This window comes from Pteropus vampyrus, unplaced genomic scaffold (genome assembly GCF_000151845.1).
Source record: "Pteropus vampyrus isolate Shadow unplaced genomic scaffold, Pvam_2.0 Scaffold471, whole genome shotgun sequence".
Lineage (NCBI taxonomy): Eukaryota > Metazoa > Chordata > Mammalia > Chiroptera > Pteropodidae > Pteropus > Pteropus vampyrus.
In genome coordinates, this window is record NW_011889252.1 from 429330 (window position 1) to 435686 (window position 6357).

Below are 6357 nucleotides of genomic sequence, written 5' to 3' on the forward strand. Positions count from 1 at the left end.
CACCTCTTTGATAGTACAGCAGCCCAGGGTGGGAGCAGAAGAGAAGATGTTTGGAGGCTGAAGGGGTGGGGGTGGGATGTAGGGGCCGGTGGGATAACAGATGCGGGGCCGGGTGCGCGCGGGCGCCCGCCTTAAAGGGGAGTGTCCCTGTTAAAGGGGTGGGAAGGGTACGTTCCTGGGCCCCCCTCACGGGTGGGGTGCAAGCGCGACGCGGAGGAGGCCGAGTGGAGCGCGCAGCCTCAGTCCTCCCCTGTACCCCACCCAGCGCAGGTTATCTTATCTGCACTGACCCCCTCCCCCGCATCGAATGTTCTACGAATGCCGTGCGTTTTCTCGTTCCCTTCATCCCTGCTGCCTAGCCTCAAGCCCCGTCACGTCCCACTCAGATCATCGCAAGCGTCCGCTAACTGGTCTCCTCAGTGCAATCTTCTGGACGGCCAGCAACCTGTGTGATCAATCATAGGATGCCCCTTTTCAGAACAACCTGTGTGATCAATCATGGGATGCCCCTTTTCAGAACATACTTTAATGATAGTACTCAATCTTGGTAAGGGTTCCTATGAGGCACTCCCATTCTGGTAGGTAGAACTCTTTCGGTAAACAATTCGGCATTATGTATCAAATGCCCTAAAACATGCGTACCTGGTATATCCCCTGTCTTCAAGAAATAATAGAGATGAAGACAAATGTTTACTAAAAGTGTGTTAATTGTTGCATGCTTATCATTGTAAAAAGCTAGAAACTTAAGTAGGCAATAACAGAAGACAACTTATGGCCCATCCGTGTAATGGAGTATTATTTAGTAATTTAAAATGTTTATAAAAAGTAATGACATGAGAAAATGTTAAATGACTGATAATGGTAAGTGAGATCATTTAAATGAAAAAGCAAAATACAAAACTGTTTACAAGAGTCAGTCTAATTTTAATATATATCCGTATGGGAGAAAGACCGGAAGGAAATTACCCAATATTATCAGTAGTTATTGCCAAAATAATTTCCTACTTTTTCTTTAAACATTTCTGTATTTTCTAAATTTTTTTACAAATAAACAAGTGCTACTTTCAAATTTAGAAAAAATGCTCATGAAAGAAAAACTGAATCACCATATCTTTCTGAAAAGTTCGCTTTCTTAAGCTTGAGAAAGAGCTTGAGATGGTGAGAAGGGCAGGGTCTTTGGAGTCAGAGTTGTCAATCTGAATTCTCCTTTTCTTATTAACTGACTGAAAACTTAGGCAAGTTCTCTTCACCTCTCTAAGCCCAGTTTCAAGCTCTAAGATCTAGGGAGGGAGATGATGACCAAAGGGTGGAAGGAGTTTCTTAAATGGAGTCCTCACCTTCTAAGTTGTCACCAACCTGAAGAATGCCCATCCTCACCAGAAAAAAAACGACTGCAGACATACTCCTCAGCTAAAACTCTCCCCCCTGCCACACACACACACACACTCACACATGCAAAGTCATGCAGAGGCGCTCTCTACAAGTGGGTCAGTATAGCTGGATGAGTAAACACCTTATTTTTATACTGCTCTCCCTCACCCCCCCCAAATGGGCACCTCCCCCCCCCGCCCCCAGTTCATTTAACTGGTCTCCCAGACTCTGCTCCACCGACCCCTAGAGTTCCCAGCTGTGATGGGCACAGCTCTAGGTGACTGCGTTAGTTCCTAGGGCTGCTGTAACACCACAAATTGAGTGGCTTAAAATAACAGAAATTTATTCTCTCTCAGTTCTGGAGGCTAGAAATCTGAAACCAGGGTGTCAGCAGGCCCATGTTCTCTCTAAATAGGCTCTAGGGAAGAATCCTTTCTTAGCTCTTCTAGTTTCTGGTGTTTCCCAGAATCCATGGTGTTCCTTGGCTTGTGGAAATGTAACTTCAATCTCTGCCTGTATCTTCACATGGTTGTCTTCCCTCTGTGTCTGTATCTCCTTCCAGATTTCTCTTACGAAGAAGACACCAGTCATTGGATTAGGACCGAAGTTCAAGTAATTTAACTTGATGACATATGCAGAGATCCTATTTCCAAGTAAGATTACTTTCACAGTTTCCAGGTGGACATGAATTTTGGGAAGATGCTATTCAACACAATATATTCACCAACCCCTGTGGTTGGGAAGGGAAAGCTGACCCCTCAGAAACACGCCTGTGGCCAAGGGGAAGGGACTATTCTCCCCTAAACCTTGCTAACTGCTGCCACTGTGGCTGCAGGACCAAAAGTCCCAGTGGGGACCTGTGGTAGGTTTACTCCTCAATAGCAAGATCTGCTACATACCTGAATATACAGCCCAGGAAACCAGAACGCTGGATCCACAGACAAAATGCCACCTCGATCAGCCCACTTGCTAGCATTTGACTTTAGCAAGGTATTTTACCTCCCTAAACCTTGATTCACTCATCTGTAAAATGAAGCTGATAATAATTCTATCTCAGGGAGATGTCGTGAGGATGGATGAAGATATTTTATGTAAAGCACCTAGCATAGTCTCTGACACATAGGAAGTGATATAAAAAGAATCACTATTCTTGTTATGATGATTAGACCTTTACTACTATCCCGTGAAGTGGTTGAGGCATGTCAGGGTGTGCTCAGTTTATGGGCGAGGCAACTGAGACCTGGGGAAGGTAAGCAACTTGCCCAGGCTCAGGTGTAATTAAGTGTTGAAGCCATAGCCTGCTGGTCCTGTGCTTCTTCAACATCATAGCATCTCATGCTTTCCCAGAGTCTGGTCTTCAGGAGCCCTTCAGGAAATTAGACTTGATGGGGTTGGGAAGGGAGGTTAGTTATATCTGTCACACCCCATTCCTCAGAGTTTGGGGCATCTGCTCAAGTCAGAGCTTTCCTAGGTGATGCATCAACCTTGCCTTTTAGGTCCCAAGCCGCATGGGGCAGACTGCCCAATCTACCTGTGCTCCCAGCTGCAACCTGGCTCTCTTACCATCCATGAAGGCCTCAGCAAAGTGCCCGTTTCTGTAAGCCTCTTTAGTCTTAGAGCTGGACCCACTTTGTAATCTATGAACTTCTCATCAGCCCTGCTGTGTCCCTTTGTCATGAGATTCCCCAGACCTGCCAGGATTCACTTTTCTAGGAAAAAGTCTCCCTCCCCAATCTCCATTGACTAAACCACTTGGTGCTACAGCTGCCATCTTGGTTGCAGCGCACCAAGACACCCTGCCTCCTAGGGGATTCAGCACAGTTTGTCTTGATAAGCAAGCAGCAGGGTCATTAATCCCAAGAAGGCAACAGTTCATCTTCAGTTATTCATTCTGCAAGCACTTATTAAACACCTACAGTATACCAGGCACAACATATAAATGTAGATAAGACATGGTCCTCGCCATCATGGAACTGACAATCTAACAGAGACAAGCATCAGGGGAGGGGGAAGCAACAATGTGCTATATATGGTATAGCATGCACCTGTAAAGGAGTCAGTGGGGGCACTTAGGAGGGCATGGGTGGTTCAATTCTTCAGGGACAAGCTGAGGAGGTGGGAAAGGTTTCACAAACAGGCCATGCTACAGCTGACTCTTGGAAAATCAAAAAGTGTGCCCTAAGTAGGTAGATAGGCTTGTATGGGGCAAGGGAAGGTAGGAGATCATACCTGGCAGTGGGAGCAGTATGAGCAAGATACTGAGGTGAAATTGCCTGGCATTTAGGGGAACTGTGAGCAGCATGGCAGCACACCCAGGGAGTGCAGAGTGAAGGGGGCTGGTGGTGATGAAAGATAGTGTTGGAGAGACAGACAGACGTGGAAGTACACTTGGAAGTATACTTTTCTCCAGTATACTCGGAAGGGTTCTAAGCAAGGGGGTAAAGTGATCATATTTGTATTTTAGGAAGACCACTTTGCTGAACCAAATGAATTTGAACTTTGTGTAGATGGTTGGAGGAAGGCAAGACTGGTGGTAGGAAACCAAACAGGAGGCAATTCTAGTATCCCAGACAAGCTGGAGGAGGACCTGACTCTAGGCAGCAGCAATAGAAATGGGAAAGAGAAATAGATTCAGGAGATTCTAACAAGGTAGAAACTACCAGATTGATTAGATGGGGGAAGTGAAGAGGAAATGGGATGACCCCAAGTGATTCCAGGATAATCTGACTTGGGTGACTGGCTGCTTGGTGGCTCTGTTTAGCAAATTAGCAAAAGCAGGTTTGGGAGGAAGATAATAAGCTCCGCATTGGGCATACTAGGTTTGAAGGGCCTCCTGTAGGTACCTGGAGTCATGGAGATACGGCTCCATATAATAGCTATTCGAACAACTCAGAGGAGTGAGAGAATTCTGTACAGCAATACTGCAGGAAAGAGGAGAAGGAAGGAACAGTCAGAGAAATAGGAAGAGAACCTGGAAAGAACAAAAACATGAAAACCAAGACAGGAGAGGATTTCAAGAGATCAGTAGTATCTAATGTTGAGAAGAGGTCAAATAAGATGAGGAACAAAGAATGTCTAGGATTTGATAACTTGAAGCCCATCAATGACATTTACCTGAGCAGATTCAGTGGAAGATGGCATGGAGGCCTAACTTCGGGGGGCTATAAGTGGATGGGAGGTGAAGGCTTAGAAAGACTGAGCATCATCATCTATTCTTGAAAAGAGGTTGACTGTGATAGGAAGAGATTTTCTTCAGAATGATGGACCAGATTCCCTGAGCAAATCTTCTGCCAAAGAAACAACTCAAAATGCTCAGTAAACTAGCAGGAAACTGAAGAATGCTCAAGTCAAAACTAAGGAACAAATTGAGGAAAGCAGAGCACCAAAGCTGGTTTTCCCCTTGAGGATATTTGCAGACCAGGTGAACTTGAACTTTGGTTTGCTAAGGTGAGCAGAATACAGGGGACAGGATGTAAAACCCAGGCCTGCCCAAGGTGGACAGTCTAATAAGAGACCCTCCATACAATGCTGTGTCCCACAAGGGGTAGTAATATACTCAGTCAAAGGATGAACTAGGAATAATTCACTCCTCCAGGAGATTGCCAGGGAAATTGCCTGACTTTAACCTTGGTTCTGAGTGACAATGGGGAAAGATCTCCCCTGAGAATTCATAACCCCAAGCTGGCCTTCATGATGTAATTTCATTCCAAATTCATCCTACCTAGGTAGTGTGAAAAACCACACATTATTTATATTCAAGTGGTCCTGGGCTGGTAGGACCCCCTGGTAGTACCTGGAAGGAAGAAGAGCAAATCAACTCAGTCTGCAAGGACTTCTCACAGACAAAATTCCCAAAAATATACTCTAAATAGTCAAAAATCCAAGCAAAAAAAAAAAATTACGATTACATGCTCATAGAAATGTTTTTTAAAAGTGAGGGCTAAATTAAAAAATGTGTAAGTTATGTATGAATTCACGTGTACTTTACTAATTGTCAGATATTCACTAATAGGAGAGAAACAGAGTACATAACTTCCAGAATAAGAGAAAGAAGGAAGTAGAATGAGATAAAAATAATCCAAAAAAGGGCCAAAAAAGGAAGAAAAAAGGACATTAAGGTGGGATAAATATAAAGCACAAAATGAGATGGTGAAAATAAATTCAAATACATCCATGATATAGTAAATATATATAAGCTAAATAATCCAATTTTAAAATACAAATTTCCAGACTGGACAAGAGAAAGAAAAGGGGATTTCCAGGAAGACACGAGATCACAGAAGTGTTTCCTTTGTTTTGCTGCCTTAGTAAAAAGGACAGACTGCAACTCAGATGGCTATAAGAGAGCCAAGAGTTGCTCAAAAGATACAGGAAGAAGGAGGAATAAGTGATGGCGCCAGAACCCAGAAGGGATGGGGGCACAGGGTCAACATCCAGAGGTACAGAGAAGAGCCTTAGCCTGGAGGAGAATATTACCTTCTCAGAGGCTGGAGAAAGGTGGTGAACAAAACATGAGAGAATCAACTGGATGTTCTCGTCAAGTTAGAGTTATGGCCATCTGTTTTGGTGCAATATGGTCAGGAGGTAGGATGGCACGTGATGGTGGATGTGCTTGAAGAGAGAGTGGTAAGAATTTGTAAAAGCCACTGGTGGAGCACAGAAGGGATGTCCAGGGACATAGAAAAGCAAAAGGGGATTGTCAGAGTGGCGCTAAGCCAGAGCTCCAAAGCACAAAGTAGAGGTCATAACACACCTCTTTGATAGTACAGCAGCCCAGGGTGGGAGCAGAAGAGAAGATGTTTGGAGGCTGAAGGGGTGGGGGTGGGATGTAGGGGCCGGTGGGATAACAGATGGGCTACGAAGCTGAGGGAAGCAAAGGGAGCGCAACTTAGGCAATGGAAGAATCTTGAATGTGGTGTGTCTGGTGACTGAGGATGGGAGGCTGGTTAGAGGGGCTGCTGCAGGCCTGAAAAGCCCGAAGGCCTT